The sequence below is a fragment of the Ranitomeya variabilis genome, chromosome 1 (genome assembly GCF_051348905.1).
Source record: "Ranitomeya variabilis isolate aRanVar5 chromosome 1, aRanVar5.hap1, whole genome shotgun sequence".
Classification (NCBI taxonomy): domain Eukaryota; kingdom Metazoa; phylum Chordata; class Amphibia; order Anura; family Dendrobatidae; genus Ranitomeya; species Ranitomeya variabilis.
The window spans coordinates 57,939,038-57,952,342 of NC_135232.1; the positions used below are offsets into that span (position 1 = coordinate 57,939,038).

Below are 13,305 nucleotides of genomic sequence, written 5' to 3' on the forward strand. Positions count from 1 at the left end.
AATCTGATGCAACCTCTCCACCACAGCATCCACTCCAGGACAATCCGAAGATTCCACCTGACCAGAAGAAAATCGAGGATGAAACCCCGAATTACAGAAAAAGGGAGACACCAAGGTGGCAGAACTGGCCCGATTATTGAGGGCAAACTCCGCTAAAGGCAAAAAAGCAACCCAATCATCCTGATCTGCAGACACAAAACACCTCAAATATGTCTCCAAGGTCTGATTCGTCCGCTCGGTCTGGCCATTAGTCTGAGGATGGAAAGCAGACGAGAAAGACAAATCTATGCCCATCCTAGCACAGAATGCTCGCCAAAATCTAGACACGAATTGGGTACCGCTGTCAGAAACGATATTCTCCGGAATACCATGCAAACTGACCACATTTTGAAAAAACAGAGGAACCAACTCGGAAGAAGAAGGCAACTTAGGCAGGGGAACCAAATGGACCATCTTAGAGAAACGATCACACACCACCCAGATGACAGACATCTTCTGAGAAACAGGAAGATCCGAAATAAAATCCATCGAGATGTGCGTCCAGGGCCTCTTCGGGATAGGCAAGGGCAACAACAATCCACTAGCCCGAGAACAACAAGGCTTGGCCCGAGCACAAACGTCACAAGACTGCACGAAGCCTCGCACATCTCGAGACAGGGAAGGCCACCAGAAGGACCTTGCCACCAAATCCCTGGTACCAAAGATTCCAGGATGACCTGCCAACGCAGAAGAATGAACCTCAGAAATGACTTTACTGGTCCAATCATCAGGAACAAACAGTCTACCAGGTGGGCAACGATCAGGTCTATCCGCCTGAAACTCCTGCAAGGCCCGCCGCAGGTCTGGAGAAACGGCAGACAATATCACTCCATCCTTAAGAATACCTGTAGGTTCAGAATTACCAGGGGAGTCAGGCTCAAAACTCCTAGAAAGGGCATCCTCCTTAACATTCTTAGAACCCGGCAGGTAGGACACCACAAAATTAAACCGAGAGAAAAACAACGACCAGCGCGCCTGTCTAGGATTCAGGCGTCTGGTGGACTCAAGATAAATTAGATTTTTGTGGTCAGTCAATACCACCACCTGATGTCTAGCCCCCTCAAGCCAATGACGCCACTCCTCAAAAGCCCACTTCATGGCCAAAAGCTCCCGATTCCCAACATCATAATTCCGCTCGGCGGGCGAAAATTTACGCGAGAAAAAAGCACAAGGTCTCATCACGGAGCAATCGGAACTTCTCTGCGACAAAACCGCCCCAGCTCCGATTTCAGAAGCGTCGACCTCAACCTGAAAAGGAAGAGCAACATCAGGCTGACGCAACACAGGGGCGGAAGAAAAGCGGCGCTTAAGCTCCCGAAAGGCCTCCACAGCAGCAGGGGACCAATCAGCAACATCAGCACCCTTCTTAGTCAAATCAGTCAATGGTTTAACAACATCAGAAAAACCAGCAATAAATCGACGATAAAAGTTAGCAAAGCCGAAAAATTTCTGAAGACTCTTAAGAGAAGAGGGTTGCGTCCAATCACAAATAGCCTGAACCTTGACAGGATCCATCTCGATGGAAGAGGGGGAAAAAATATATCCCAAAAAGGAAATCTTTTGAACCCCAAAAACGCACTTAGAACCCTTCACACACAAGGAATTAGACCGCAAAACCTGAAAAACCCTCCTGACCTGCTGGACATGAGAGTCCCAGTCATCCGAAAAAATCAAAATATCATCCAGATACACAATCATAAATTTATCCAAATAATCACGGAAAATGTCATGCATAAAGGACTGAAAGACTGAAGGGGCATTTGAAAGACCAAAAGGCATCACCAAATACTCAAAGTGGCCCTCGGGCGTATTAAATGCGGTTTTCCACTCATCCCCCTGCTTAATTCGCACCAAATTATACGCCCCACGAAGATCTATCTTAGAGAACCACTTGGCCCCCTTTATGCGAGCAAACAAATCAGTCAGCAGTGGCAACGGATATTGATATTTAACCGTGATTTTATTCAAAAGCCGATAATCAATGCACGGCCTCAAAGAGCCATCTTTCTTAGCCACAAAGAAAAAAACGGCTCCTAAGGGAGATGACGAAGGACGAATATGTCCCTTTTCCAAGGACTCCTTTATATATTCTCGCATAGCAGCATGTTCAGGCACAGACAGATTAAATAAACGACCCTTAGGGTATTTACTACCCGGAATCAAATCTATGGCACAATCGCACTCCCGGTGCGGAGGTAATGAACCAAGCTTAGGTTCTTCAAAAACGTCACGATATTCAGTCAAGAATTCAGGAATCTCAGAGGGAATAGATGATAAAATGGAAACCACAGGTACGTCCCCATGCGTCCCCTTACATCCCCAGCTTAACACAGACATAGCTTTCCAGTCAAGGACTGGGTTATGAGATTGCAGCCATGGCAATCCAAGCACCAACACATCATGTAGGTTATACAGCACAAGAAAGCGAATAATCTCCTGGTGATCCGGATTAATCCGCATAGTTACTTGTGTCCAGTATTGTGGTTTATTGCTAGCCAATGGGGTGGAGTCAATCCCCTTCAGGGGTATAGGAGTTTCAAGAGGCTCCAAATCATACCCACAGCGTTTGGCAAAGGACCAATCCATAAGACTCAAAGCGGCGCCAGAGTCGACATAGGCTTCCGCGGTAATAGATGATAAAGAACAAATCAGGGTCACAGATAGAATAAACTTAGACTGTAAAGTGCCAATTGAAACAGACTTATCAAGCTTCTTAGTACGCTTAGAGCATGCTGATATAACATGAGTTGAATCACCGCAATAGAAGCACAACCCATTTTTTCATCTAAAATTCTGCCGTTCACTTCTGGACAGAATTCTATCACATTGCATATTCTCTGGCATCTTCTCAGTAGACACCGCCAAATGGTGCACAGGTTTGCGCTCCCGCAGGCGCCTATCGATCTGGATAGCCATTGTCATGGACTCATTCAGACCCGCAGGCACAGGGAACCCCACCATAACATCCTTAATGGCATCAGAGAGACCCTCTCTGAAATTCGCCGCCAGGGCGCACTCATTCCACTGAGTAAGCACAGCCCATTTACGGAATTTCTGGCAGTATATTTCAGCTTCGTCTTGCCCCTGAGATAGGGACATCAAGGCCTTTTCCGCCTGAAGTTCTATCTGAGGTTCCTCATAAAGCAACCCCAAGGCCAGAAAAAACGCATCCACATTGAGCAACGCAGGATCCCCTGGAGCCAATGCAAAAGCCCAATCCTGAGGGTCGCCCCGGAGCAAAGAAATCACAATCCTGACCTGCTGAGCAGGATCTCCAGCAGAGCGAGATTTCAGGGACAAAAACAACTTGCAATTATTTTTGAAATTTTGAAAGCCAGATCTATTCCCCGAGAAAAATTCAGGCAAAGGAATTCTAGGTTCAGATATAGGAACATGAACAACAAAATCTTGTAAGTTTTGAACTTTCGTGGTGAGATTATTCAAACCTGCAGCTAAACTCTGAATATCCATTTTAAACAGGTGAACACAGAGCCATTCCAGGATTAGAAGGAGAGAGAGAGAGAAAGGCTGCAATATAGGCAGACTTGCAAGAGATTCAATTACAAGCACACTCAGAACTGAGAAAAAAAAAAAAAAAAATCTTCAGCAGACTTCTCTTTTCTCTCCTTTCTCTGTCAATTAATTTAACCCTTTTAGGCCGGTCAAACTGTTATGGTTCTCAATGGCAAGAGAACATAGCCCAGCAAACATACGAACTAGCTCTTGGAAGGATGGAAACTAAACTGACCATGAACTAAACCTGCCGCACAACTAACAGTAGCCGGGTAGCGTAGCCTGCGTTTTATCCCTAGACGCCCAGCGCCGGCCGGAGGACTAACTAATCCTGGCAGAGGAAAATATAGTCCTGGCTCACCTCTAGAGAAATTTCCCCGAAAGGCAGACAGAGGCCCCCACAAATATTGGCGGTGATATTAGATGAAATGACAAACGTAGTATGAAAATAGGTTTAGCAAAATTGAGGTCCGCTTACTAGATAGCAGGAAGACAGAAAGGGCACTTTCATGGTCAGCTGAAAACCCTATCAAAATACCATCCTGAAATTACTTTAAGACTCTAGTATTAACTCATAACATCAGAGTGGCAATTTCAGATCACAAGAGCTTTCCAGACACAGAAACGAAACTACAGCTGTGAACTGGAACAAAATGCAAAAACAAACAAGGACTAAGTCCAACTTAGCTGGGAGTTGTCTAGCAGCAGGAACATGCACAGAAAGGCTTCTGATTACAATGTTGACCGGCATGGAAGTGACAGAGGAGCAAGGCTAAATAGCGACTCCCACCTCCTGATGGAAACAGGTGAACAGAGAGGATGATGCACACCAGTTCAATTCCACCAGTGGCCACCGGGGGAGCCCAAAATCCAATTTCACAACACATGTGCCTCTTCAACTCCTGACTCAGTTGCTCCTTTCCCTGCCAGTGACTTTTGCAGTGTCTCATGAGTCATACAGGGAAAATTGACCTCCTGTTTCTAAACAGAGCTTAGAAGGATTCAGCTAGTCTGTGTTTAGTCTCATGATGTCATGGAAAAGAGAAGAATTAACTGGGTAGAAATCAAAATAAGCAATTGTAAGTACAAAGTACTGTATAATATGATAACTGCAATATATTAAGATTATGCAAATTTTGATGGGAGTGCTTCATAAAATAAAAGTGGTAATTCCTCATAAGGCTACGTTTTGTCATGTTGCATGGCACAGTCGTGTTAGGTTACTATCAACCTTTAAAGTATGTTAAGATCAGAGAAGGAAGCCACTAAAGCACCAGGGAAAGTGATTTTATTTACTTTTGCTCTGTCCACAGAAGAAAATTCACAGATCTAAATCTGTACTAAAATCTGCATGATTCAGTACAGGAGTGCTGATGTAAAGTAGATGTCTCAGCCGTTTCTGGCGAAACTGATGCTGAAAATTTCCAGAGCAATTCCACCTCCTCTCCATATAAACATACCCTCAAGACACTGAAGTGATTACATCGATAAATACTATTGAGTTGTTGGAGCTGTCATATTGAGAGCAAATGAAAATAGCCTTGCTGCAATATATAAGGGAATATGTCTTAGGTGAACTGAGTTTGTCTTAAATTTCATTAAAAAACCTGATTATTTTAACATTTTTCTTGAAATTCGATTAGTTTGAATTCAGCACAACATAGACTGCAATACTTAACTTGCCACTAACCTATGCTGCTCTTGTAATTCACCCTCTAGGCCTCATTGCAGATCCTGCTTGCACCAGAATGGAGCAATTAAGATGCTGGGGGGCGTTACACAGGAGGTCCAAAAGGGGTGTTGCGGCAGATCAATGGTAAGTAAGGATTTTTCTTTCCAGCCTATGTTTATTATGTTCTGCGATCTACAAAAAGTATAATAAGGTAAATTTGATAGTCATCAAATTGAGTTTCCTTTCCAAAATTGAGCAAACTGACAAATTTTAAATTTGGGAGATTTTCTCATCACTACATGCTACACAAATTTGGTGTGTTATTTATTAGAGATGAGCAGATCGATACATGAGATCGAGAGGAATTTCCTGAAATTCATGTGAATTAGAACATTGTAAGATTCTATTTGTACTTTTATAAAAATAAACAAAATACCTGCACAACACATTTCCCACACTGCTGAAGCATGAGGGAGCAAGTTAACATCATTTTGCGTTGTCATGCGGACTTCCTCATAATGTCCTGCCGTTGTAACATCTAGTAGATTATCGTATCTTGCACAATGGTGGTCAGTACCTGGGACATCACAGATCAGCGGTTCCGAGCAGAGCACAGTTTGTAAGCAGAGTGTAAGCTCTTTCAGGGTCCTCTCTCTCCTGTAGAGTGTAAGCTCTTATGATCAATGAGGTCCTCTCTCTCCTATAGATTTTAAGCTTCTTTGGTCAATGGGGTCCACTCTCTCCTGGAGAGTGTAAGCTCTTATGGTTAATGGGGTTCTCTCTCTCTTCTCCTGTATAGTGTAAGCTCTTATGGTCAGTGGGGTCCTCTCCCTATTTATCTCTTTATCTCTCCTGTGATGCATAAGCTCTTATAGTCAACGTGGAGTGTAAGCTTTCAGGGTCATCAGAGTTCTCTCTCTCTCTTGTACAGTGTAAACATTTATAGTCAGCAGGATCCGCTCTCTTTTTTCTGTGGAGTGTAAGCGCTTATTGTCAACAGGGTCCTCTCTGTCCTGTTGATTGTAATCTATTGTTAGTGGGGTCCTCTCTCTCCACTGTAGAGTGTAAGATCTTATTGTTAGGGAGCATTCTCTCTTCCTCTCTCTCTCTCTTTTTCTCTCTCTCCTGTAGAATGTAAGCTATTTTCGTTAGTGGGATCCTATCTCTTTCTCCTGTAGAGTGTTATCTATTTTGTTCAGTTGGGTCCTCTCTCTTTTTCTTTTTCTTTCTCCTATAGAGTGTAAGGTGGGATGTCTGACCACTGCTCCATTTAATCTTAGCTCAATTTATTCAGAATAATACCACATACTGTATGAGGGAGAAATACCGCTACATCATGAGCAGACCACATAATGACCATAGATGAGCAAATATTTCAATGTTTGTTTCGGATTATGTTCACTGAATTTGCAATATTTGACAATTTATTCATTGAATATTTGCCGATTATAACCAAATGCCTTTACAGTCAATGGGAGACAAAAACAAACGCATGCACAACACCTTCTAACTGCCCCAAAATTTGCCAAAACACATCAAATGAGGGACAGACACCAGGAAAATGGCCTCAATTCATCCACAGTAAAAATTGTAGCATGACACTGCAGCAATCAGCCATGCATGAGGTATCTTGGTGTAGGCTAGCATTTACAGCTTTCAATTGAATGTAAAAGTAAGACAAAGTGGGTTAGGGATGGGTGTAGGCCTTCTGTACTGGGAGCTATGATACCACACACAACAGCTCAACCTGCTTTCATGTTGAACCACACACAGGTGGCACATACAGTATATCAGTTTCGTAGACTAATAATGTCAGAAAAATTGAAGGATAGTAGTAACAAGGGTAGTTGACTACAATGAAGTGGAGAAATGACGGTGTCAGAGGCGTATTGCTACAGGCAACACACATGAAGGAGACCAAAGCAGGAGTCTACACATTTACAAAAAATAGTGGAAGACACCAACAAAGTGCCATTAATTTCACCACAGTAGAAATAGTATAATAGGGACTGACAGGTATTCCTCTAAATACAACCCAGCATATGGACATTAACAGTTTGTCTGTTATCACAATCCCCCCTCGTTCGCAGCAATCCACCCTCCCTTGGCACTCACCTGTGTGACGACAGTCTGGGACATGGAGAAAATGTTATCCCTTCCGCATCCTCCTCTGCTTCATCCTCTTCCTCTGGGACCACCACTTCCTCCTGCAGGCTATTCAAAGTCTTCTCCAGCATATAGATGACCGGAATAGTGATGCTGATGATGGCACATCATCAGCGCTAACCATCTTAGAAACCTATTCGAAAATTTGCAGAAGTGTGCAGAGGTGCTTAATCTGTGCCCACTCTGTAAACTGAAGTGCCCAACGTCCTCACTGCATTGGCCCAGGCAATACGACATGACATTCTGCATCAGGGCACGTTGCTGCTGCCACAGTCGCTGCAACATATGCCATATATTCCACCGTGTTGGCACATCACATATCAATCTGTTAACTAGCATGTACAATGACCTCTGTATTGATGCAAGTCGATGACGGCGCAAATGGCGTAAGTGAGCTCACAGCTTCCTTCCTTTCTGCAGCAGCTCACCCAGGCCAGGATAGTGGCGGATAAAATGCTGTACCACCAGGTTGAGGATGTGAGCCATGCAAGACACATGTGTGAGCTTGCCTCACTGTAGGGCCACCACCAGGTTGGTACCATTAAAGGACACGGCCTTACATGGATGCAAATTCAGCAGACACAGCCATTGCTCAAACTCAGTGTGGAGAGCTGTACACAACTCTTCTGCTGTATGTCTGCGATTGCCAAGGCATATCAATTTTAACACTGCCTGATTGCGATGAGCCCTGGCTATGCAGTGTGGAGGTACTGGGGGCTTGCAATGGCCATCAGCTTTTGGAAACCATCTGTATCTACCAGGCGAAAGGGCAGCATTTCCGTGGCCAACTGATTGGAGACAGTGGAGTTCAAGCTCTTAGCTTTGTCATACGTGGGAGGAAACAATCTTTTATGTGACCACAACTGCAGTACCATGGACTGGCTGTAGTGCTGAGAGAGGTCGCTGAACAGTGAATCAGACAAACTGCTGGACCGTGAGGGAGGTGCAGGCGGAGATGTTACGGTGGATTGAGAAAGTTGTGGTGTGCTCGTTCTCTGAGATCAATCAAAAACAGCAGGCATGTCCCCTTCTGTTACAGCTGGTGGCGGGTTCTCAGTTAGCGTGACAGGAGCGGGTAAAGAATCTGATGTTCTGCGGTCCGAGACATGCGTCTCAATAGTTGGCTCTGTAACGGAGGAAGAATTAGCAGATGAGATTGATGGGGCATAAGAGAGAAGGAGGAAGAAGCAGCAGATGTGATTGATTTGGCGGCTGATGGTTGTTGAGGTCCGCTGGTCCGCATTTTAGCGCAGTGGAATTCCCAGAGTAACGCATGTTGATTACATGAGTTGGCTCATCCTTTGCAGTGTTAGAAAAGGCCCAGTTAAGACAACCCTTGCCACCCCTGTGAGCTGCAGACCGATGGACGCTGCTGGTCACCGCCACAGTTATGGCTGATGATGCATTGCTCATTGTGGCTGCATCACTATGTGTCTGCGACATATGGCACAACGTAACCTCCTCGTCTTCCTCCTCATATGACCTACTCAGCTGTTTGCCTCTGTGTTCATGTCAACTGGGATCAACCACCTCATCATCATCATCCTCTGTGTTAATCTCATTCCTCACCCTTGGAGTCTCCCTCATCCTCGTCCTACCCTGACGGCAAAGTACGGTCCCTGTGAGCCTCAGATATTTGAGACTCATCAGGATCACCTTCCCCTGGGGGTTAATGTCTGGTGATGAGGGTCAGGATGCTGTTCGGACCCTACTTCATCCTTCCTCGGACGCAAGCTAAAAATATTTTGATCATCTGTGCAGATTTCCTTCTCTTGACTCTGTGAAGCTTTTGAGTACACTTCTGATGACCATGGCATAGAATGTGTGACAAGCTTTTCAGACTCACCCATCTGTGGTTCCGTATGGTCAGTTGTATGATTGGAGAGTTGCGACATGGGAAAAATCAAGGGTAATTTGGGTGCCACCTCTGACATTACGATTGTATGGTCCTGATGTTTGTCATGGCAAATAGCAGCCGTAGAGTCTGCCGGTACCAGTGACCTGTTCAAAAGTCAGCGACATTTAGGTGGTAAAAATCAACTTTTTAATTCCTGTAATGTCACTTTGCATTAATTCCTGAAAAGCACCTGAAGGGTTAATAAGCTTCTCAACAGCAGTTTTCAATATGTCATGGTGTGCTGTTTTTAAAATGGTATCACTTTTGGGGGTTTTCCAATATATAGGACCTCTAAAGTCACTTCAAACCTGGATAGGTCCCTAAAAAAATAAAGTTTGTAAATTTCCTTGAAAAATGAAAAAATACCGCTACATTTTCAAAGTTTGAAAATTGCTATTTTTTTACACTTTTGTAAAATTTCTGATATTTTTTATAAATAAACACAAAACATATCAACCTAAATTTACCATTATCATAAAATATAATGTGTCATGAAAAAACATTCTCAAAATTACTAGAATTCGTCAAAGTGTTCCAGACTTATTACCAAATAAAGTGACACTGGTCAGATTTTTAAAATTTGGCTCCGTCACTAAGGGGCTAAACTCTGCACCAGCTCTGCAAACAGCTGAATTTCAGTGGCAGTAAATGACAAGATGAAATATGGCATGCTGTATCATGTTAGTCACAGAAGAAATAATTGTTTAAGTAGAGTGTGGATGAGGCCTGTATGACAAAGAACATATGCTACAAACAATTTGAAAGTGAGATGTCCCCTACTGCATGACGTTAGTAACTGAAGAATTTTTTTTTAAGTGTGGGTGACACATGTAAAACCTAAAAGATGTGCTCCAAACAATTTCAAATTTGGATTTAGCCTGCTGTATCACATTTCTAAAAACCCCAAAATGTTGATTTTTCTATGTGCAGCAGCTCTGCACACACAACAATTTCACCCCCACAAAATTACAACATGGGATATGGTGGGCTGTATCACATTTAGCAGCACAATTTTTTTGTTATGTGCGTGAAATCTGCAGACAGCTTAATTTCAACCCAACAAAATGACAACGTGGGCTATGTCGGGCTGTATCACGCTATGCATCAGAAAAAATTATAACTTTTTTAATGTGTGTTAGGTTTGGAGACAGCTTCATATTACCACCACAAAATGACAAGGTGGGATATGGCAGGCTGTATCATGTTCAGCACCAGAAAAAATTATATATATTTTTTAATGTATGTTAGGTCTGCAGACAGGTTCATATTACTGCCACAAAATTACAATGTGGAATACAGTGTGCTGTATCACATTTAGCAACAGAAAAATTGTATTTATGTTTTTTAATGTGCATGAGCTATGCACACTGTGGAATTTCACTGCCACTAAATAGCAAAGTGAGATATGGCATGATTAATAATGGTAGCAACTGCCCCCCCCAAAAAAAAAATTCTCTATGCAAGATTTAGAATGCTATACTCGTGCATGGAGCACAATCAAAGCAGTGCACAACACACTTGTATGACATGTGCCCTACTGTCATTGTCTGTGGATCTCAATAGTGACAAAAACAAATTGCTCGAAGGTCGATTTCACAGCCACACAGGCCACTACCTAGCTACACTATCTGAGTAAGAAACAGCTGCCTAGCTAACTAGCTACAATATAGCTGCTAACACTGCCAGCATCAGGAGCAGCCTCTCTGTGCTGTTACAGTGTCAAAATGGTGCTAAAACAAGATGTCTGCACTTTATATGGAGAGGGACATGGGAATTCAGCAGCCAATGACACAAGCCATTGTGTCAGGACTTTGTGGATGTTTCTTGCCCCGTGATTGTCTAGCCGCAATATGAACACGTAAAGTAAGAAAAAAATGTTGTTTACAAGCACGCCACGCCTCTGAGCTCTGCAAACACCCTCCCCTCATCAAACATGTGCACCGTGCTCATGATACTCCACCATTATGATTGCAAAAGTACTGAAAATACTTTTGTGGCAACGCAACTATTTTCTCGCACTTTTACCGAATGTTACCGATTTTTCCCGATTTTATAAAATTTTACTCGTGCTTCTGATCACAAATTCAATTGTGCTATATTCATGCGGAATTTATGTTTGGCGATCGTTTTCCTAACAAATATGCTCATCACTAATAGTGACCAAATAATACCACATACAGGGAGAAATACCGCAACACCATCACCGGACCACATATTAAGACATAGTGACCAAATATTACAATACTGATCATTAGTGTTGAGCATTCCGATACTGCAAATATCGGGTATCACCGATATTCGCTGTATTGGAATTCTGATACTGAGTTCCGATATTTTTGCGATATCGGATACCGGAATCGGAAGTTCCCATAGTGCAATTATGCACTATAATGGAGTGTGGGCGGTGCGTGGGCGGAGACTGCGTGTGTGTGTGGGTGGGGTCTGTGCGTGCCTGCCAGGGCTCTGTGCGTGCCTGCTGGGGCTCTGTGTAGCATGCCAGGGCTCTGTGCGGCATGCTGGGGCTCTGTGCGGGGTGCCGGGGCTCTGTGCAGCATGCCGGGGCACTGTGCGGTGTGCCAGGGCTCTGTGTGGTGTGCTGGGGCTCTGTGTGGCATGCTGGGGCTCTGTGCGGGGCTCTGTGTGGCGTTCCGGGGCTCTGTGCGGGCTGCTGGGGGTCTGTGCGTGTGTGCATGCATCAGTGACAGTGATTGACACATTAGCCAATGATGGGACAGTAGTAGTCCCATCATCCGGCTAATGTGTTGAATGTAAAAAAATACTACATAAATACTACATACTACATACATACTACATACATACTACATACTAAATACATACTACATACTACATACATACCATATACTACATACTACATACTGCATACATACTACATACATACTACATACTACATACATACATACTACATGCATACTACATGCATACTACATACATACTACATACATACATACTACATACATACTACATATGTACTACATACATACTACATACATATGACATACATACTACATACATACTACATACGTACTACATGTGTACTACATACATACTACATACTACATACATACTACATACATACTACATACTAAATACATACTACATACTACATACATACCATATACTACATACTACATACTGCATACATACTACATACATACTACATACTACATACATACTACATGCATACTACATGCATACTACATACATACTACATACATACTACATACATACTACATACGTACTACATACATACTACATACATACTACATACATACGACATACATACTACATACATACTACATACTACATACATACTACATACATACTACATACGTACTACATACATACTACATACATACTACATACATACGACATACATACTACATACATACTACATACTACATACATACTACATACATACTACATACGTACTACATGTGTACTACATACATACTACATACATACTACATACAATACATTCATACATTACATGCAATACATACATACAGACATACAGTACATTAAACATAGATTTTATACTCACCATCACTTGTCACTTTGTTCCCCAAAGCCAGTGTCATCTGTAAAAATATTAAAATAACAAACAACCAATATACTCCCTGTCTGCAGAAATCCATGAGTGTCCCACGACGATCTCCCGTGGAGAACGGCAGCATCAGCTGATGCGACAGCTCTCTAGGGGCTCCAGGAACACAATGATGGGAGGAAGGTATCCTTCCGCACTGTATTCCTCCGCCGCTGTAAAACAAATAGTCCCTAGTCTCACTTTTGGCATTGCTGTGTGAGAAATTTTCCCAGGCAGCAATTGCCATAAAGTGAGACTTTGTTCTAAGGTAACCTCTCAGTGATGCACTTCAGGAGCCATTGTCTCCTGTCAGTGTGTCAGTGAGGGTTCTATAGAGCAGTGACATCACCTGATGTCACTGTTCTATAGGGAAAATCGTCATGGGACACTCGTTATTAATTGGACTACGGCGGA

The 13,305-nt window shown here is 43.0% G+C and overlaps 1 long non-coding RNA gene across 1 annotated transcript in view; it reads right to left on the reverse strand.

Annotated features, from left to right (window-relative positions):
* LOC143793706 (uncharacterized) overlaps positions 1-13,305 on the reverse strand; it is a 40,332-nt gene that overhangs the window by 9,551 nt on the left and 17,476 nt on the right. Inside the window, exon 2 of the long non-coding RNA XR_013220209.1 lies at positions 5,243-5,416. This is a non-coding gene — a long non-coding RNA (uncharacterized LOC143793706). The remainder of the gene's footprint in view (positions 1-5,242; positions 5,417-13,305) is intronic.